This window comes from Mytilus galloprovincialis, chromosome 8 (assembly GCF_965363235.1).
Source record: "Mytilus galloprovincialis chromosome 8, xbMytGall1.hap1.1, whole genome shotgun sequence".
Lineage (NCBI taxonomy): Eukaryota > Metazoa > Mollusca > Bivalvia > Mytilida > Mytilidae > Mytilus > Mytilus galloprovincialis.
The window spans coordinates 45,289,749-45,313,133 of NC_134845.1; the positions used below are offsets into that span (position 1 = coordinate 45,289,749).

General features: G+C 33.3%; 1 long non-coding RNA gene across 1 annotated transcript; it reads left to right on the plus strand.

Annotated features, from left to right (window-relative positions):
- The first annotated feature begins 1,638 nt into the window (after positions 1-1,638).
- Positions 1,639-23,038, plus strand: LOC143042033 (uncharacterized). The gene is made up of 3 exons (XR_012967865.1): positions 1,639-1,748; positions 22,138-22,256; positions 22,738-23,038. It is a non-coding gene; the product is annotated as an uncharacterized LOC143042033 (long non-coding RNA).
- Positions 23,039-23,385: the final 347 nt, after the last annotated feature.

The following is a 23,385-nucleotide window of genomic DNA, read 5'->3' on the forward strand; positions in this document are numbered from 1 at the left end:
TCTGGTGTCAAACAACCCGGAGGATCTGCAAGCAATGCTTGACATACAAGGGGATTATGCAAATAAAGAACATTATTGTATAAGTAAAACAAAATCATCTGTGGTTCAATTTAATGACAAACAACCTAGGAAATTCACCATGAACTCAGAAGAGATTCCAACATCACAATCTGCTGTGCATCTGGGTATAGAAAGAGATAATTCATCAAAGTTTGGCACAAAGAATGTTAGCAACGCAAGGATCAGTGCTGCTAGAAAAGCAACATATGCGTTAATGGGAGCCGGCCTCCACGGTCTGAACGGTTTAAACCCCACTGTATCCATCCATATCATTCGTATATTTATAATTCCAAGACTTATACATGGACTTGAAGTAGTTAGATTAATGATTAGTGATATAAAAGCTCTGTCATCTTATTTCAAACAACTATTAAAACGTATTCAGCATCTACCAGAAAGAACAGCTGACTCAGCAACTTATCTTTTGTCTGGCCAGATGCCAATAGAAGCAGAAATTGATAAAAGAACATTAACTCTATTCGGAAATATTATAAGAAATCCAAATACAGTGGAGTTTAAACTAGCACAGAGACAGTTAGCTATCAAGGACAGAAACTCAAAAAGCTGGTTCACTTATGTGCAACAGTTATTGGAGAAATATAATCTTCCCTGTTCGTCAGTACTTCTACAAGAACCACCAGGAAAATTCTCATGGAAAAACTTAGTATATAAGGCTGTAAAAACATATTGGACTAACAAAATACATTCGGATGCCCGTGAAAAATCTTCTCTACAATATATAAATTTTGAACAATTAACCTTTGATAATCCACATCTTGTATGGAAAAGTGCAAAATTTGAATATTTCTCAATCCAGAGGGCAGGTATCAAATGCAGACTTATGTTAGACACTTATTTACTTCAAATCCATAAACAAAAATTTAATAAGTATGAAGTAGACTCAACCTGTTTATTATGTCAAAATGGTGCTGAGGATAGGAAACATTTTCTAATTCAATGTGTTGCTCTGGACAGTATAAGAAGTCCATTTTTGAAAACACTACATGAAAAAACCACTGAGGTAGTAAAAGATGTGAATCTCACTGATGCAATTTTTGAACAGTCAGATGAGTTGTTGTCGTTGATTCTTGACTGTACAGGATATCAAGTAATTCCTCCATCTCGACAAGAAGAATTTGAGGCCGTGAGCAGAGGCCTGTGCTTTGCATTACACATTGCGAGAAGTGATAGGATTAAGTCACTACAATAACTGTGGTCATAGCAGTGGTGCAATATAGTGTCACAGGGTGACAGGAACATTGATTATTAAACTGCATATATATAGTGAAAGCAGAATGCAATTTAGTGTCACAGGGTGACAGGAACATTTATGTTTAATTGTATAGTGAGAGTATACATATGATAACCGTGAGAGTGACGGAGGATTAATGATCTCATTAGAGGAATTAAAATAATAATAATTTTAATTCTAGGATCTATATCTTATTTTAATAATAAGTAGCTCCCCAGACGATTAGGTGGTGTTTCAGTCCAAAATTGAAGAACAGTAGTGGACTTATTACGTTGTATAAACAACGGTTCTCCAAGATAGTGGAGGAATACTACAAAAACAGAACAGGTGGTATAAGACTGTCAGACGTGTTCACAAATTTTTAAAGACTGTACCTAAGAACACCAGAACTAATTTTGAGAAGATTGAAGATTTAAAAAAGAGAATACTCCTGTGTGTAAGTAGTTCACTAATTTTTCTAAGGTCTAGGATAAACAAATCTAAAAATTGATAAGTGTATTAATTGCACAACTTCCGGGATTCAGTTCAGTTCAGTTCAATTTCTTCTTTGTTCCTCCATTAATTGTGGAGCACTACCTGTAGGGTATAATTGTATCAGCAATATAAACCTTGAAACATAATGGAACATACAAGCTTATGTACAGATAAGTGAATACATTCAATAGTGATATTAATTTATAGGATAGTCATTTCAGCTTTTAACCATAAAATCAACTAATCATAATGTACTACATACTAAGGTGTAAGAAAAAGTTGAGTAAGATTGGAATATATATGTATTAACAAGTAAAACTTGAAATTTAAAAGGTTAATTTGATTTAAACTTTGAATTCGATTAATTAGTTGAATGTGCTATTCTTGCATCAGAATTTATAATAAACAGATTATTTAAAAAGTGTGTAACGTATGTAAATGGGTAACGGTTTTGAACAATGTATATACAAGTTTTCCTTTACAGTCTAAGATGTCTTATTTCATATATAGACATTGTCATTATTCTGTTCAGATTCTTCATATATCTCAAAAGTTTGATGAAGCTATTTTTATACGACCGCAAAAAGAATTTGCGTTTGTATATTGGTATCACGTCTTCGTCATCTGTAGTCGTGGTCGTCATCAGCGTCGTCCGAAGACATTAAGTTTTCGGACAATAATTTTAGTTTAAGTAAATGGATCTCTATAAAATTTAAACACAAGGTTTGAAACCACAAAAGGAAGGTTGGAATTGATTTTGGGGGTTAAAATTTTTAATTTTTTGAAATACTAAGGCCTTCCTACCTCAGATATAGATTACCTTAGCTGTATTTGGCTTTTTTTAAACTTTTTTGGATTCGAGCGTCACCGATGAGTCTTTTGTAGACGAAACGCGCGTCTGGCGTATATATAATATTTAGTTCTGGTCTCTATGATGAGTTTATTTCTAACACTTTGTATAGATTATTTATTATTTTACCAATTTTAATGTGATTTTATTCTTGAATTTTTAGGGTTCTTAAATATGCTGAATCTAACCATGCATAAAATTTTTGGAATTCGGGCTCCGTTTTTAAATTGTTCCACACGAGGTTCAAAGGGTCCAAAATTAAACTTTCTTTTATTTCTTTAAAATTGAATTATTGAGGTTCTTTGATATGCCGATTCTAACTGTATTTAGATTTTTAATTTTTGGTCTCATTTTCAAATTGGTCTACATTAAGGTCCGTAGGGTCCAAAATACAACAACGTTTGATTTTAACAAAAATGAATTCTTATGATTCATTGCTATATTAAATCTTAACATGTAGTTAGATTTTTGATTATGTCAGTTCTCAAGTTGGTTCATATTGGGGTCCGAAATCGTTTGATTTTAACAACATTAAATTTATGGGGTTATTTGATATGCTGAATCTAACCATGTATTTTGATTTTTGATTGTTGGGCCCTGTTATCAAATTGGTCTACATTGAGATCAAAAGGGTCCAAAATAAAACTTTGTTTGATTTCATCAAAAATCGAATTATTGGGGTTCTTTGATATGCCAAAATTGAATTATTGAAGTTCTTTGATATGCTGAATCTAAACATATATTCAGACTATTGATTATGGCCCAGTTTTCAAATTGGTCCAAATTGGGATCCAAAACTTACTTTGTTTGATTTCAACAAAAAAAAAAAATTCTTGGAGTTCTTTGATTTGTTGAATCAATCCATGGCCATGTATTTTTATTTCGAATATTGAACCATAATAGGTAAGTTCATTAGACCACATTCATTGTGGGTCAGAAACCTATGTTGTGTAAACTATTTAATCAGATTTCAAATTTAGAGCTGTATCAAGCTTGAATGTTGTGTCCATACTTGTCCAAACTGTTCAGGGTTTGACCTTTGCGGTCTTATAAGGCTGCGCCCTGCGAAGCATCTGAGTAAGTCTTAAGTTTCCATAAAAAAGTAAAATGGTAAAATTAAGGAACGATTTTATTTTAGATTATCTCTTACACTGTAAATGGAATCAAGCTTTTGAATATTCCTTTTGTGCACAGTATGTGCATCTGAATTATTCTCGTAGAACATATTTCTAGCCAGAGTTTCCATGTTTTCATAAAAATTTGAAATTACATATGCCTCTTTCTTTGTTGTGAAATTTTGTTTCGCAGACTATAACTTCAGAATAAGTTCATGGATCTCTGCAGTGATCGGGAAGGACGTGCGCCCTGCGCCGATAGCGCATATCGACCAGAAATGGCGCATAGAGTGACTTATGTAAGCGCCCACATGGCGCACGATATTTTTCACTTCGTTTCGAAACGTTTAAATATCATCAAAATGGATTAACGAGCGTATTCCGAGCCGCCATGTGTGTGTACACAACTGTGTAATGTTCCTCCAATGATAGGAGCACCTATATATTTTTGGGACGTCTGGGTGTTTTCTTATGGTAATAATAGAACAAGTAATAGCTTTTCTAAAAAGCTTGCCGTATTTTAGCTGATTATATTGAGATCAGTGGTTTGTGAGTAGTTTATTTTTATTGGAATATTCCACTTCAAGCAATATGAAAACATATCGCTTTTTTTCTACTAATTTGTCATTTTTGTTGTATTATTGGTGGACCCGTGTTATAATGGAAGGAGACTTAATAAAATTGAGAATGGAAATGGGGAATGATATTATAATAAAATGTATTGTGTCTATAATCAACTTGGTAAAAATAGCATATAACCTACACATACTTTTGAGGATTACTACTTGACAAAATGGACAACAACAGAAGGCATTGGCGGATCCAGAGGGGGACGTAAAGTGTGTACGCCCCACCCCCCCTTTTGCTCGTTTTTATTTTTTTAAATGATTAATCATACGCGACTATGTGAACTTTGCCATTTCCTGTGTACTCTATTATTTTATTTTTATCCGACAATTCTTTACTTATAGAGATATTTTTCGCTGGAATTACTGATTGTCAAAGTCATGTGATTTGCTATGGTGGAGTTGACCAGTGCTTCAAAAAACGTCGCTCAGTCATTTTGAAATTCAAATTACAGTAATACATTGCTTAAGCTGAGCAGGGGCGGATGCAGGAATTTTCGAAAGGGGGGGGTGCTAACCCAGGGCACCCAGGGCAAAGGGGGGGTGCAAAACATATGTCCCGATACAAATGCATTGATCGGCAAAAATAAAGGGGGGGTACGCACCCCCGGAACCCCCCCCCCCCTGGATCCGCCACTGCTGAGGATTACAATCATGACACCTTCAAAGCGACATAGGATTGAGCAAGAACGTATTGACTTCTATTTCACTATTCCACCAAACAGGAAGTAATACTCTATAGACTATAACACTCTCATGAAAAAAGTTCCATGGCAATATTATTTACATGTACCTACGAAAACATGTTTAACCCCAAACGCCATTGTCATGATTGATATGGACTATATAAAATTGCTGTTTGGTGTGAACCAAGCTTTGCGTTGAAGACCAAACTACAACCTTTATTAGTTTACTTTTATAAATTGTGACTTGGATAGACAGTTGTCTTTGGTACTTACATGTATATGAGATCCAGTAATATCTATCTACAAGATTGAAAACACATTTTTTTGTAATAAATTTAAAACATATTTAATTCTGTAATATCTGATAATATGTATCAGTTATTTGTGATTTTTCATTTGATGTGTACTCTCTGGTAATGTCAGTATCAGCATGATCAGTTGATTGGTTGTGATAAGAAAAATGGGGCAGTTTGCAATTGTCATGTGCAGGTACACCACATGTGGATCTTCTTTCCCCTCTCATTTATAAAATTGTGCATGATATTTATCACAGAAACGCACCAGTATTTTGGTGAATGAAACACTTGTCATATTAAATTATTAAAGTCAGAGGTGGAGTTAGAGGGTTTTTCGGGGGCCTGGGCCACCCCTTTTTTTAGGAAAAATGTTGTTGTTTTTATAGGGAATCACTGAAGCATGACTGGAGTTGGCCCCTTCTTAGGCAGTCAGTGGGCTCCCGCTTATGAAAATTTCTGGATCCACCACTGAAAGTTTGAGTAAAGTTAGATAAGGATTTATGACAAATTATGTTGAAATTTGCACAGATAATGAATGAAAAATCTAGTAAATTAAACTAGAGGCTCTCAAGAGCCTGTGTCGCTCACCTGTTAATGTGTTTACTGATGTCGGCCATCTTTGTTGGTAGGCGGGGTCATTAGACACTCTAAAATTAGATACCCTAGTATTATGATTGTGGCCAAGTTTGGTTAAATTTGGCGAAGTAGTTTTAGAAAAGATTTTTATACAAGTTACAAAAATGAGGAAAAGTTGTTTAATATTGACTCTAAAGGGCAATAACTCCTTAGGGGGTCCTCTAACAATTTTGATCATGCTGACTTATTTGTAGATCTTACTCTGCTGAACATTATTGCTGTTTACAGTTTATCTCTATCTATAATAGTATTCAAGATAATAACCAAAAACTGCAAAATTTCCTTAAAATAACCATTTCAGGGGCAGCAACCCAACAACAGGTTGTCCGATTCGTCTGAAAATTTCAGGGCAGATAGATCTTCACCTGATAAACAATTTTACCCCGTCAGATTTGCTCTAAATGCTTTGGTTTTTGAGTTATAAGCCAAAAACTGCATTTTACCCCTATGTTCTATTTTTAGCCATGGCGGCCATCTTAGTTGGTTTGACGGGTTACGCCACACATTTTTTAAACTAGATATCCCAAGGATGATTGTGGCCAAGTTTGGTAGAATTTGGCCTAGTAGTTTCAGAGGAGAAGATTTTTGTAAAAGTTTACGGACGACGGACGACGGACGCCAAGTGATGAGAAAAGCTCACTTGACCTTTCAGGTCAGGTGAGCTAAAAATAGGCACTATTATTAAAAGCTTTCCTTGCTTATTCACAAGGACATACATGTATCATATCCTCCATGCTATTCCGATCTGAGTTTTTATTCATACATGTACATACATGTAGTCTGGTGCTGTTCCAAGTAGTCTTCTTTTTTCTGTTTCTTGAGAAGTATTTGTTTTACCTGTTCAGTCACTGTAAAGTGTTACAATTCATATTTAAACGCAACACATAAATAGTGACCAAAAAGGTATGGCTATCCCATGAGAGAAGCTAGAAAAAAGTCAAATGTATACATTTTAAACATTTTTGTGGGACCATGAAAAAAAGAGCCATGGCAAACTTGACAGCATAATTGGTGTTGAACAGGTAAAATGTTTGCAGTGACAATAAATATAGCCTTTGTTAGAGGTTACCCAGGTCGCCTTTCTCTAAATCAGCTATTTTTAACATATTTCTGGGCCGGGTTGAAAAATAAATGAAAATGACTTTAAAAAAAGCTAATAGAAATACACCAAATTAGGGAGACATCTATTTAAATGTTTGAAATAATAAGAAAGTTGACAAGAACTAAGCTTTTTCAGATAATATACAGACTATTGCAGTCAGCCTATAATAGACTCTTTGCCTCCTGAAATGTTTGCTTATACACTGTGCTTTCCTATAATGATTTAAAATCAGTGTGATAGTTTTCATGAAGAACACTGAGCGTACAGGTAATCCATATTATGACAAGATAAATGTTGTGTTACATGTACATGTATCTACCCAAATAAGTAAAATATAAAAATTCTTGACTTCTAAAACCAGTGATTGATCTCCTGATTTATATCTCATCACTCTATGAAGATGTTGTGTGAAAAAAAAAATTGACTTACCAGTATGCTTCTATCCATTGAGTTGATTTATTATTATTTTGCTTTGGACACACCTTATTGCTACAATATGTATATGTCTGCCATTACAAACTGTACATGCATGTACATCACATATATTCCATGTAAGATTTTGATGTTTTAATACAAAATATATGATGCCACAATGGAAAAGCAATTGTTGTATGACGTTAATGGTTAAAATGGGAAAGATTCTCAGGTCAGCTGGGACAATAAGGGGGGGGAGGGGGCGACTTCTCCAGTCATGCTTCAGTGATTTCCTACATAATCAACCAAATAGTAATGTTCATCACGAAAAAATATAAGTGTAAGACCTGATGCTGTGAATAAATTGAAATCAGACATATCAAATGAAGTTTTCAGTGCTTTAGATATATCAATGGGCAATCTGATCAGTTAAGCCTTTTTTGACTGATTTTTATAGTTTGTTCTTATGTTGTTCTGTTATACATGTACCACTGTCCAAGGTTAGGGGGAGGATCGGAATCCCGCTAACATGTTTTACCCCGCCACATTATTTATGTATGTTTCTGTCCCAAGTCAGGAGCCTGTAATATTATTCAGTGGTTGTCGTTTGTTTATGTGTTACATATTTGTTTTTCCTTCATTTTTGTATATAAATAAGGCCTTGGTTTTCTGGTTTGAATTGTTATACATGTCATATCAGGGCCTTTTATAGCTGACTGTGTTGTATAGGCTTTGATCATTGTTGAAGGCTGTACGGTGACCTATAGTTGTTAATGTCTGTGTCATTTTGGTCTCTTGTAGACAGGGTATCGTGACCGTTCGCCCTAATAACATGTTCGCCCTAAGTCCGTTCACTCTGAGTTCGTTCGCCCATAGAGTCCGTTCGCCCTACTATAAAAATATTAATATTGAAGGCATTGAAGTTGAATTAACTTATTCAGATATTTTTATGGTATATATATCATGTATATTCTTGAAATTTATTGAAATATTTAAAAGGTTATGGCTTGTTTAGGATAATTAATTGTTCAATGACAAAATAATTTGAATCACTAATTATTGTGATACTTGTCTTTTGGTGGATTAATAATAAAAACAAACGTTTTGTTTTGATAAAATATTCAGCTTGAAATTAATAAAAACAATGATGTACAACTGTAAATTATGAAACGGATAAGTTCATTTATTTATACTCTAGTCTAAGGCTAGTCATACTGCCATACATTCATGATTGACTGAATACAAATATCAATAAAGATAAATTACATTGTATTCCAGTATTCTACTCTACAAATCAAAGGAAAAATGTCAATTTAAAAAAAAAACAAAAAAACTTTAACATATTTTGTTCAAATACTTAAAATAATGCGACTGGACAAAAATTAGAAAAAAATTAAAGAACCTTAGTGAGCACGCTCACATACCCCACGTCCCCACATTGTCATTGGAGAAATTAAATAAGTATAAGAAAAAACAATTGTATAAGAAAAAATACTGAATAATAAATTCCTGTCAATATACACATCTTCATAATATGTCCTTAATATTATCTACAAAATTTCATGAAATTCTGTTGTGTGTTTTCAGAGGAGTTGAGATGACAATAAACAGGACTGACGGACTGACGGACGGACGGACGGTCGGGTCAAAAACATTATACCCTGCGCAACTTCGTTGCGTATGGGTATAATAAAAATCAGGGCGAATGGACCCTAGGCGAACAGGTATCAGAGCGAATAGGTACTAGGGCGAACATGAATCAGGGCGAACGGACCCGGATTCTGTAGACAGTTGTCTCATTGGCAATCATACCACATCTTCTTTTTTATAATGACTGCTGATCACCACTGTGTCCATACTGGGACTATTATGGTCCAACAACTAGTGGCGGATCCAGAAATTTTCATTTAAGTGCAGGCCCACAAAATTTCCCAGAAAAGGATGGCAAGCCCCCTGGCCCCCTTCTAAATCAGCCTCCTGACAACTCCAAAGAATAAATCATCATGTACGAGTACATCAAAGATCATCAAACTGTCTACCCCACATGCAAACATCTTTTTTGGAGTTCACTGTGTTGCAAGTTTTTTGGGTTCGAAGGATCGTATAAAATGATTGTATTTCCTGTATATATATTGGTGGAGGATAGCATTATTCAAAATATAGTGTACATATATTCCTACATTTATGGTGGTGGGTTTTGTTATACATGCCTTAACGGTGTGGTTGTCCTACAAAGGATGTGAAGATTTGGAAGAAGAAGATTGCCTTTGGGGTCATTGTCAAATATAGAGCTGTGCATTGTAAAAAGCTTAATTATATAATTTGCAACAGCTGACACTATATTATCCTATAGTGCACTGAAACCCTTGCCAATAACAATACCGTGATGATTGGTGTAGGCTTCTTTGCACATAAGAAACCATATTGCTCACCTTGTAATTTTTGTATTCTTCTAATCAGTATCAATATGTCCAAGCAATGAACAATAAATGGTTATTATTTTTATACATAGAGAATACGTTTTGTGTATTAACTATTTAAAATCTAAGCTTTATACGAAGAAATCTAACACAAAAGTATCTCAATCATTTATAATCGTTTTAATACACAGTTTAAAGTGTAAATTATACACATTACTGTTCTATTTTTAGAGAATAGCAATAATACATAAATGTACAGTTTCTTACCAAAATAGCAACATAATTTCAAGATTAAATTATCACATTGTCACATGATTATATAATCTGTACCAAATTGACAGTTTGTGGTGAGTTATCATCATAACAAATCACTATAGCAAATGAACACTTTATCATAATATGTACCTATAACCTAGTATCATGATTTCAATCCGACCCCACTTACGGACGCGTTGAACATATAATGCATGCCACTCATTATTAGCCAATCAGACGTTAAAATGACCTTCATTTCCCCCATAATCATTCCGGAAACAGCCACGAAGCAGCCATTAGATAGTATTTATAACCAATGAAATAACAGAAATACCGTTAACAGATTTACCCGAACCTGACGTTTAGCCTCTGACTAATCAGACCGTATCACCATACGGTAACCATGCGGTACAACTGATTACCCAAAAAAACGTAATTAACCATCATTCATGGTATGATTTTTCATACGCAACTTTAAATTTGTGAGATTTGGCTAGGAAAGACGAGATTTATCTCTAATTATAATCTTTTAAATTAGTTTAGCTTGCTATTATTTCGATTAAAAAACCCCAAAGCTTTTTTATGAATATCTTTTTGGCTCTTAACTGTCTTTGTCACTTTTTGGTCTTTGGCTAGTTTTGACATTTTGTAAACATGCCTTCAACGAATTGTTGTTTTGTTCTATCATTTAATGATACTCTCTACTGTTATTGTTGTCATTGTGATGAAGTAATAATAATACAAGAAGTGCAGAGGATATGCCAGAAACGTCCTCTAATACGGAACGTAGGAATAAGTATGGTATCGACGAAGACCCAAATTTAATGTAAAAAAAACACCATGAACATGAACAAGTACCAGTTTAAACATTGTAAATAAAGGTTTATATCTTAAATATTGTCTGGTTCGGAAGAACTTATTTTATATTGTTTGAAATTGAAATTACAAAATCACAGCAACAATATACATGATATTATTTAGAATCAGTATGGTAAGTACAAAAAATGTACCACCACCTCTTTGGCGAAATATACACAATTAAATTTTTTTCACTGTAGTCAATTCAAATCATGCAAATGGCCCACTCATTTGACAACATGGCCCATATTTTTTTTGAATGGCCCATTGAATTTATTTTTGAGGGGCCCTGGGCCCATAGAGAAAAAATCCTTGCAGATCACTGCTCTGTGAAATTTAAGCACATGGTTCTATACCATTCATGGATAGTTTGCATTGTATTGTGGGCTATAGTCCTTGCGGTTTAGTAATAAAGGGCCAAAAAAATGTCTGTCATTTCAAGGAAACTAATTTGGTTCACAGACGATAACTCTATTGTAAATGATGGATATGTGAGAATTAAGTACAAAGTTTCACACCACAACATGAAGGTTTGGACTGCAATTGGGGGTTATTGTCGTAGCTGTTTAGTAATCAGGGTCTAAAGGACCCTTATTTGTGTATTAGAGTATTGATTTCTATGAAAATTGACTACAAGGATCCATACTTCAAAAAGATAGATTTTAGGATGCATGGTCCAAAGTGTTTCATAATTAAGGATGTACTTAGGTGATCTAAGGTAAAATAAAATTAATCAGGAATTCAAAATTGATACTGGAATTAAGCTGGAAGAGTATTAGTTAAAGATCAAAATAAGCTAAAAATATTGAAAGGTCATATAGCTCCTTTTCGAAATATTTGATTTATAAAATATGGCGGGAAAAGGCTGAATCGGACTTTTACCTTATATTTGCAATGGTATTATTTGGGTCTCAAATCAAAGAAAATAAAAAAAATGCCAAAATTTAGTCAAATGACCTTTTATGAGCCATTTAGTCTTATGTTAAAAGATAGGTAGGTGTTGTGTGACAAAATATTTTACCTTGTATCGTATGGAATAACACCAAAGAGTCAGAACATTTGACACTTATTCCAAAACCTCACCTAAGTACATTATTAAGGGCTAAAAAAGGACCAAACAATATATTTTTGGACAATAACTTGAATTTAAGTTCATGTTTTGTTATTTAATTCTATAAAGTTTGGGATTGATTTAAGTGGTTACAGCCCCATCGTTTTAGTTAAAAGGGCCAAAACAATTACTAAATATTTAAATTTCTTATTTCTTGAGCAATTTCAATGGGGTTTAACCAAAGTCTTGAAATCTTTGTGATCTTTAATATGCTGAACCTAATTGAGTTGTTAGAATTTGGTTTTTAGTTTTTGTGCATGAAATAATCTATTTAAAGGTTCAAAGTGTCCAAAATTAAACTTTGTTTGATGTCTTTAAAAAAATAAATAATGGTTTACCTTTATATGCTGCATTCATTTTTTTTTAGGTCTGAAAAATTGGTTTACTTTAAGGACCAAAATGTCCAAAAAACGACTTTTTTCTATTAAAAAAAAATAATCATTTATTTTCTTTCATTGGCTGAATATAATGATATAAGTGTGCATTTAAATTTTGATTTGGAGCATGGTTGGTCGAAAATGAAACTTTGTATAAAAAAATGGTTAGTGTTCTTCCCTACAGAAAAAGATCAGTGTCATTGCACTGGAATACCACTGATATTCCATTGCAATTTCCACTTGAATTCCAGTGGAACTACAATGACTTCCTACAGGAATTACAGTGGATTTCCTCCCAAATGATTCCAGTAGAATGCAAATGTATTTCCGGTGTTGTTTTGCTGCAACTCCAGTGGAATAACAGTGCAGTTCCAGTGAAATTGCTACTCTGTGAAATATAAGACCAATTGGTGGCCTTCGGTTGTTGTCTGCTCTTTTGTAGGGTTGTTGTCTCTTTGACACATTTACACTCCATTTATATTTAAGACGAGTCGCGCGTCTGACGTATTAAATTCTAAACCTGGTACCTTCTGATAGCTATCATTTGTGCGTTTCTCTGTTCTATATGTTTTCCCATTTATTTGTATTGTAGTCATGTCCTGTAATGTTGTCATTTAAATTATATTAAACATTGCCATAAAAGCGGGAGGTTTGGCTAGCAACAAAACCAGGTTCAACCCACTATTTTTTTCTCAATATGTCCTGTACCAAGTCCGGAAAATGGCAATTGTTAAATTAGTGTTGTGTCGTAGTTCTCTTATATTTGATGTGTTTCCCTCAGTTTTAGTTTGTAATCCGGATTTGTTTTTTTCATAATCGATTTATGAATTTCGTGAAGCGGTATACTACTGTTGCTTTATTTATGCTTGAAAACCAATTTTTAAGAACACTTAGAATTTATTTGAACAATAAAGCATGCTAACTCACAAACTTAGAGACAAATAAGTTTCAAATAAGGCACACTTATATTTTTTTTATATATACTGGTGTTGAACATCATTTTCGGATAATGAAAATATGATGAACTCTTATGTTATTATATATAGCTATGTAATGTTTCTGCTTCAAGTTTTGCTAAAATATTCTTATAAAGAACCAATAAAATAATAAGAAAGCTATGTGCATCCAAACGTTTTCCTTAAAATGATAGAGCTCCATGTGAAACGATCAAATTTGTCACACAACAGCGATCAAAAATGTATAAAAAACATCAAAAAATGTATAAAAACAACATCGAAAAATCAATGTTTGCTACCTGAATTTCCACATGTACCTTTTCTGATATATAGTCGTACCTGTCTGAAAGTTTTGAAGTCATTTTTCCAGTAGAAATCCAAATATATTCATTTTCTCCATGTAGGATATTTTTATTGACTGTACAATCGCTTGCAAGTTTACTGTACAATCACTCTGAGCCTTCCTGAACAATATCTATGAGAAGAACATAAACCGTGTACTATCTCTTCTGCCAAATTTATGATTAGTTTATGTTTTCCATGATACTTCTGTCATATAAATATTTATTGAAACTACTGTAATCCAATGCTGCAACACATGTCTGGAATGATTTTCTCTCCCTTTTCTGTTACAATTTAATTTCAGTTAGTTATTTTGTATTGTTATCAATTTTTTATACCTAAATTACACACTAAAAAGTTGAGTCTGCCTGAGCGGATCCGGCATGAGGGGAGAGGAGAGGGAGTGTTGGTGATTGAAACCCCATTCAAGTTTTTCGATTTTTTTTTATTTTGTGGAATTTCAGGGTGTTCCGTGGTTTGGATCCCGCACCTGATCTGATATCGTCATTGATAGTATTAAATGATGATCCGATCATTCAACTGATTTTTTTTTTATAGTTTGGTCTTGTGTTGTGATAGGTTTTTTTAGAAATGAGCGCACACAGACATTTTTAACCCCGCCAAATTCTGTATGTACCTGTTTTAAGTCAAAAGCCCGTACGGTAGTTCAGTGTTTGTCGTTTTTTCGTGTATGTCATATATGTTTTTCGTAAATTGTTTTATTATGAATTAGGCCGTCAGCATGTTCAGTTTGTGTATTATTTCTTATTTTTCATGTCGGAACCTGTTATTGCCGACTATAATTGCTTAAATCCATTTATTTTTTTAACTTTGAAAATCCTATCACATCTCCTTATTTTTATATTGAAGATATAAATATGGTTTGATAAAATGTTGTTCTCACTAAAAAAACAAACTTTTTCGTTTATTTGTCGGATTCTATAGTTGGAAATATTGAAAAGTTCCCGATATAAAAAAAAATCATGTTGTTTTCTCTGTCTTTCAGATATCAAGGCCTCTCCAATCCTTGATAAAATTTAATTTTACTGGAGCTTTTTTTTTCGAGTAGTTATAGCTTGTAGTAAACAGAAATCTCATTGGAAATTATACCACATCTTATTTTAATATCGTGTTTATTGAAATATAATACGTGTCTTTTCTTGGATCCGTGGTTAGCTACCACCATTTCACATTCGAATTCCTTTATCAAGTTACAATATCCCGATCCTATGATGAAAAATTCTTTGTTTTATTGTTCAAATATGTATTTATTATTTTTTTTAAATTGCTGGTCAAAAACATATTATTATAAGTAAAATTCGAAATATGCTAATTACTCTTGCAGAGCATCTAGTCACCTTTTTTTTTATATATAAATATTTATTTTGTACGAGGATTATTTTCATTTTATTTTTTATTTTAGATTAGATTCTTAACATATTTTGTACTGTCCTTTTCTTTTTGTCTTGTATACTTATTCAGTGGTTGTTTGTTTATGTGTTCAATTTGTTTTTCGTTCATTTTTTGTACATGAATAAGCCGTTAGTTTTCTCGTTTTACATTGTTATTTCGGGGCCTTTTAAGTTTTATAGCTGACTATGCGGTATGGACTTTGCTCATTGTTGACGGCCGTGCGATGACCTATTGTTGGTAATTTTTGTCATTTTGGTCTCTTGTGGAGAGTTGTCTATTTGGCAATCATACCACATCTTCTTTTTTATATCTATTGTATACATTTTGTTTTTGTCTCTGATATAGTCACCTTAAAAGGGTTCCTTGATAGGATCTTAATCATTAAAATGACTGGTTTTGTGCTTATTTTTATTTCAAATACCATATATAAATATAATAGGACAGACAAGGAATATGGAACGCCACTGATAGCTGTGTCACAGTGGAAAAATGGACAAAATTTGATTTTGATACTTTTTGGACATTTTGTTCAAGATTTTGTAAAACCAGTGATTTTGTTATATTTGCAATATTTCACTAGGGATTTTGATATTTTTATTGTGCAAGATTTAAGTCAAGTTTAGAAGATTAAGCTAATATAATTTCATGTTTTAATTTTTTTTTTTTAAATGGCGTTATTTACTTCAAAATGATCTATAATTATTCCTGAGACTACTATAACACATGTTATAGTAGTCTCAGATTATTCGTATTTGACAAGCCAAGGCTTAAATCCCATAAATAAGTCTGTATGTTCTATAATTGTTAATTTTTCTGTTATCCCTTATTTGAATTTTCTCACTCATTTAGAGAAATATTTGTCAAGTACAAGTAGTTTTGGTTTGTTATATAAACTATGTTGTTATTTTGGTGTTGCCGATTGGATTTAGTATTACACTGAGCAGTCCCAACTCTGTACAATTGTATTCCATGCTGAACTTATTAAATTATACATCGCGCTAACCCGAGTCGTCTTTTGTTACAAGAGCTAGTCCCAGAGTCAGAGTCCGTACTGTTTATTGTGTGTATGTGGTTCCAGACCAACACATTTCCCAGTCACAGATACACCCAGAATCTATTTGTGATAGATGTCTTCCGTTGTTCATATTTAGTATAAGCTGTGAACATTTAATTATTTTCAGCGTTTTTTTCTCGATTACGAGTGCCCTCTTTATTATGTTCACATGGTTCAGTAGTATAACAATTATGTTGAGCAATAACATCATAATGATCAGTAGAATAATCATTATATTGTGCAGATCTGGTATTATATTCAGCACTTTAATCAATATACTTTTGTCTTTATATTCAGTACTTTTGAAAATATCTTCTGTCAACATATTATTATATTATGTAGATTTCTCATTATGTTGATTACAGAAACCGAAATATTCAGTGGTCAAAGACACTAGTTATACGCCCGTCGTCTTAAGACGGGACGTATTATGGTATACCGTTGTCCGTCCGTCGTCCACACTTCGGACAATAACTCGAAAACGCTTTCACCAATTTCCATGAAACTTAAGTGAATTGTTTATATCTATTGACGTAAGCTCCCTTTCAATTTTTATAAATTTCAGATTTTAAGTTTTAAATTTATGGGGCTTTATTAATAAAAAAAGGGTTTTTTTTAACATTTCGGACAATAACTCAAAAAGGCTTTCACCAATGTCCATGAAACTTTGGTAAATTGTTTATATCTATTGATGTAAGCTCCCTTTCAATTTTTATAAATTTAAGATTTTACATTTCCGTGTTATGAATTTTTATGCTTAAAAAAGGGGTGATTTTCCTATTTTGGGACAATAACTAACACTTTCAAAAACAAGTTAAAAGAGCAACGGGCGTATCATGCGCTAAAGCGCAGCACTTATTATCAATACTGTTATCATTATGTTGAGTGAAATAAATATTATGTTCTGTAGACTGATCATTATGTTCAGTAAAATAAATTTTATGTTCAGTTCAAACAACTTTATGATGAGTGGTCAAAATGTTTCATGTTTGGTTCAAAAGATATTACACTAGGTGGTTAATCAATTACTTTCAGTGCTTTTTTCATTATGTGGTGGTGGTAGACTTCCGAAAATAACCGAAAACATGTATAATTTTTTCGGGTTTATTTTCATACTGTCAACATGTCGTCTGCTATACAACGTGCTCTTGCAGAACTTAATCTGCAAATCTTTCAAATTAAAAAGTTTAAAGATGATAGGATAGAAGATGACACTTTTCAGCACCTTACTGATCAAGACTTGATCAGACTATGTGTTGAAACTATTGGTGATAGAATAAAGATTGAGGGAAGCGATGAGGATGACTCTGTGACTATATGACACAAACATTAGCAACTATAGGTCATCATAATGCCCCTAATAACTAGAAAAAGCCCCCGCATAGTAAGCTATAAAAGAGGGAGGAAAGATACCAGAGGGAGTGTCCCCGAAATGCTGTGTGGTAGACAGTGTTATTAATTAATTATTAGCGCCCTTAGTAAAACTTCAAATTTCATAATTAATGTATTTCATTGTTAAATAATTTACATGAAGCTTATATAAGTATATATTTGAAAATTGCATAGCTTTTGCTATTTGAATTCGTTGGTTAAAGATATTTATTTATATTGTAAAGTTGAATATTTGCATCGTCGCAAAATCTTTGGTTACCCTCTTTGTATACATTCAGTGAGAAACTTATATATTTTATAGATCATACAGACACCAAATTTGGAAATTGATAAATCTTGTCTATCCTTTTATTTTATATGCGTTTTGTTATTTGATTTAGCCATGTGATTATGAATGTTCCGAATTGAGTTTTCTCTTATACCCCAGACCCACTAAGCCACGATCGCACTACGATCTGTAGAAAAAATGCAAATTTTGATGATCGTGTAGGTCGCAGTAAAGTCGTACCACGGTTGAAGAGCCTGGCCAACTTTGAACATGTTCAAAACAATCGTGGTGCGGTCGTGGCGAAATTAGGTCGTGGTAGAAGCGTAGTGAAAGTGCACTAGGATCGTAGTAAGATCGCAAAGGTCGCTGTACAATCGTTGCGAGAGCGTAGCGAAAGCGTGTTTCTATTCTGAGAGATTGCGCTACGATCTCACAGCGACGTTATCACGACCTTAAGTTCAGTATTTTTGCGATTTTACTCTCTACTCTGTTACCGGCCACAAAAAAGCTCATCAACCAGAGAATTAAGTTAATAAACACAAAGCTGTAATAAATTCCAGTAATTTTAAGTTTTGGAAGCTCTTCGGTATTGTATTAGGTACTTTAAATGAAAAGAAAAGTTACAAGTAACATATCATATTAGTTTAAACGAGTAAAACACTACGGACTATATTCGTGAGCGAAGAAGAACAGACAATTGTGTCCTCGGTCGTATATTGGTATGACGTTGGCGTCGTCGTTCGAAAACATTTGGTGTTTTCGCACTTTAACTTAAGTATAAGTAAATAGAAACCTGTGAAATTTAAACACAAGGTTTATGACCATAAAAGGAAGGTTGGCATTGATTTTGGGAGTTCTGGTCCCAACAGTTTAGGAAGTAGGGACAAAAAGGGCCCAAAATAGCATTTTACTTGGTTTTCACACAAGAACTTTCAGTAAACAGAATTCTATTAAATTTTAACATAAGGTTTATAACCACAAAAAGAAGGTTGGGATTGATTTTGAGAGTTTTGGTCCTAACAGTTTAGGAATTAGGGGCCAAAAACGGTCCAAAACAAGCATTTTTCTTAGTTTTTGCACAATATCTTTAGTAAAAGAAAATAGAAATCTATGAAATTTTCACACAAGGTTTATGACGACAAAAGGAAAGTTGGGATTGATTTGGGGAGTTTTTGTTTTCATATATAAAGCTGCGCCCTGCGGAGCATCTGGTTCTTTTAGTGGCCCAAAAGCGTGGAATTCATTATCCAGTGAAATAAAAAAATTAAAAAGTATATCTACTTTCAAATACTCTTACAAGTCATTATATTTTTTTGTGTGTCAAATGTATGAGTTAAGCCACAATGTATTATACTATAGGTGTTTTTTATACGACCTCAAACATTTTTTTGGATCGTATAATGGTATGATGTCGTTGTCGTCTGCGTCGTCCGAAGCCCAATTGGTTTCTGGACAGTTTCTTTAGTTTAAAAAAATAGATCTTAATGATTTTTTTTCTGAAGGGTCAATACCACAAAAGGAAGGTTGGGATCGATTTTGGGGATGGTTGTCCAACCGTTTTTGAATAAGAAGCCCAAAACAAGGATTTTTCTAGTTTAAGGACTTGTGTATAAGTATTTCATTTGCTCTGAAATTGTACCACAATGTTTAAAACCACAAGTAGAAGGTTTGGATTCGTTTACGGGGTTATGGGTCAAAAGTTTAGGAATAAAGGGCAAAAAAGGGACAAAAGCAAGCATTTTTCTAGTTTCAAGACAATAAATTGTGTGTAATTGTATTGACCTTTCTAAAATTGTACCACAATGTTCCACATAACAAAGGGGAGGCTAGGATTAAGTTTTGGAATAATTGCCCAAATATGTAGGAATTAGTGGGGCCAAAAAAGGTAAAAAAAGAAGCATGTTTCTAGTTTCCAAACAAAAATTGTTTAGGTGAATGAATCTCTCTGAAATTGTAATACATGGTTCCATACTACAAGGGAAATGATGGGATTGAGTTGAAGGGTTATTGCTTAAAAAGTGGGTTTCAATAATATTTTTTTAGGGGGGGGGTAAATTTTTTAAGGGATTCCTTTTTTTAAAAAAATTTCGAAATTCGAATTTTGAAAAATTTAAAGAAGAAGCCTTTAATTGCACAGTATTGTACAGTAGATTTGTTAGATCTCTGGCCACATTTATTTTGTGACAAAAACCTTTATTATGACAAAAATTCGATCACAATCCAAATTCAGACAGTATCAAGCTTGAATATTGTGACCAAATTTGCTCCAACCGTTCAGGGTTGGACCACTGCGGTCGTATAAAGATGTGCCCTGCGGAGCACCTGGTTGTTGTTGTAATTATAGTTTGTTTATTTAGATCTATTGTTTACATTTGTATATTAGTAAATTATTCATTTATGTAGTTGATATTGTATGTAGAGAGCCTTATTGAAATTTGGTTTAATCCTAATGAGTTTTATTATTATTATTATTATAACTCGCAACTCAACTTTTAAAACTCGCAACTCAACTTTTGTAACTCGCAACTCGACTCTCGTTACTCACAACTCGATACTCGCAACTCGACTTTCTTAACTCCCAACCCTATACTCGATAAAAAGTGAATCTCTTGCGAATTGCCGAAATGATGTCAGAGGCGGATTAAGGGGGGCGGGGGGGGGGTCCAGCACCCGTTTTTGGAGAAAAAAACCCTGCTTGCTTATAAAGGGAATCACCAAAGCTTGACTAGAGCGGGGCCCCTCTTAGGCAGTCAGCGGGCGCCCACTTATGAAAATTACTGGATCCGCCACTGGATGTTGCCATCAAAACTGTGTCACTTAATAATTTGTCTCCGGGTATATTGTTATGCAATCTGTAACTTTACTACAATGGTTCTTTTATGGTTGCCATGGTAAGGGTTATTTTGTTTTAAAAGTCTGTCGTGCCGTAACTTGAGAACGACTTATCAAAATTTCACGAAACTTATTGTAGTTGTTTCTTATAATAGTCAAATGATCTGTATACTTTTCGGTCAAAATAAGATTAAAACTTTTTGAATTACGGCACTTTGTAACTAAAATAGGGGTGTGTTTTTTTTCACATGTCGCACTGTATATCAAGAACAATTTTTGATTTTTGCTTAAAACTTTACACACTTCTTAGTTATATTAATTTTAAGATCTGTATACTTTTTGGTGGTGATTCAAAATTTCATTTTTGAGTTACTGAGTATTTTGTAAAAAAGGGGGAGGGGATTTTTACATGTCGCGCAGGAATAGCTTAGTTGGGAGAGCGTTAGACTGAAGATCTAAAGGCCCCCGGTTCACTCTTGGGTTCTGGCACGAAACAATCCGGCGGCTGGCAGGATATTTTTAGAATAAAAGAAAGACTTGTTCCGGCGGCTGGCAGGATATTTTTAGAAAAAAAGAAAAAGAAGTCTTTCTTCTAAAAATATCCTGCCAGCCGCCTGATTGTTCCGTGCCGGAACCAGGGAGTGAACCGGGGGCCTTTAAATCTTCAGTCTAACGCTCTCCCAAGTAATATTAATCTTAAGATCTGTATACTTTTTGGTGATGATTTAAAATTTCGTTTTTCAGTTATTTAGTATTTTGTAAAAAAAAAAGGGGGAGGGTATTTTTACATGCATGTCACGCCGTATCTCAAAATCAATTTATGATTATTGCTTAAAACTTTACATACTTCTTTGTAACATTTATCTTAAGATCTGTATACTTTTTGGTTTTGATTCAAAATTTTATTTTAGTGATATTTAGTTTTTTTGGGTTCATATGTCCCTCTGTATCTCAAAAACATTATGGTTATTGCTTAAAACTTTCTCAAAAATTATTTATGATTATTGCATTAAACTATCACACAAGACGACAGGCGTATCATGCGCTCATGGCGCAGCTGTTTATTTTAATTTGTACACAATTTAGTTCCTGCATTTTAAGTTGCAGAGAGTTATTTTTCCTCATGCTCTGGGCATGTTGGGCAAAATAATTTCTTTCAAGTCTTATCTGACAGCCTATAGTAAAGTTTTAAAAAATCAATTTAAAAGAATTGGTTGTCATATTTGTTTTAGCCCACTTTGCTATATTCATAAATTTTTATCCGTTATCATTGTCCGTTAACTTATCTAAAATTGTAAAAACTGTTTTCCTCTGCATACTAATGAGCTTAATTATTTTACCAAACTAGGGAACAAGAAATCTTCATAGGGATACATAGATTGAACATTTTCTAAATGGATCCACAGAACTCTGTGTCTCACCTGCAGTTGCTGCTGTTAGTGTAAAAGTGTGATTTTGACTATAAAAGTGAGTATATTTATCAGTAAAATACAGAATTTAAAAAATAATATATGTGCATGTATCATACTCCATCCATGAACTATGGATAATTAAAACAATGTTATAGCAATAACTAAAAAATATTCATAGATCTAATTTTAAGGGTTAACTTATTATAGCTCTTCATCTTTTATATACGCTTTGGATTTTAAATATTTTGGCCACGAGCATCACTGAAGAGACAAGTGTTGTCGAAATGCGCATCTAGTGCAGAAAAATTGGTACCGTTAATGTTATTATTAATTTTTTTATCTTGTTCTAGTTTATCATGGAGACTGCAATGATAAATTATAAATCACAAAAAATCCTTAATCTCACCATTGCACATGTCAGAAATGCTAAATATATGGACTCATCTTTAGATTCCTTAATAATAACCCTGATTGGTAAGGTTACCGTAGTATTTGATGATTATTTAAGAAAATTGTATCCTGAATTTTATTTTTAGATTTCAGCAACAGAATGAAGAATTCCAAGAGTCTAATACGGTTTATTAAACAGGATTTTATCATTGAATCAACATCCTACAAGAATATAACATACAAATAAGTAATTATGTGCAGGGAAGAACATTTAAACTAAACTGTAAGAGACATACATGTACAGTGGTGTATTTTTAAAGAGACCGAAAGAACCTGTAATAACTTGCCATGAGTGTATATTTTCCAAACCAGAAGCTCGTTCATAATTATATACAATTTAAATTAAAATTATTGTATGAACATTACAGATAAAATCTCAAAAGAGAAAATTTAGTTTTAAATGAAACATTTAAGTACAAAACATTGAAATAGTCCTTTCCACGTTGTGGGACATGTAGAAAGTTTATGCTTTCACCATTCATGTAGCTCCATATAGAGGAATGGATTCCTGGCCCCCCCCCCCCCAAAAAAAAAAAAACCAACGCATTCGTATCCGACAGCAATCAATCGATAAAAAAGACCAAACAAAAATCAAAAGGGAAACATACCATCGACACTTGATACATGTAGCATGCTCTGCATTGTGAATGAAAACTAAATCAACAAAGATTTTTTTTTTATGTTTTTTTGACATGAGACAAGCAATGAGAAGGTTCCTACCTTGGTACAGGCGT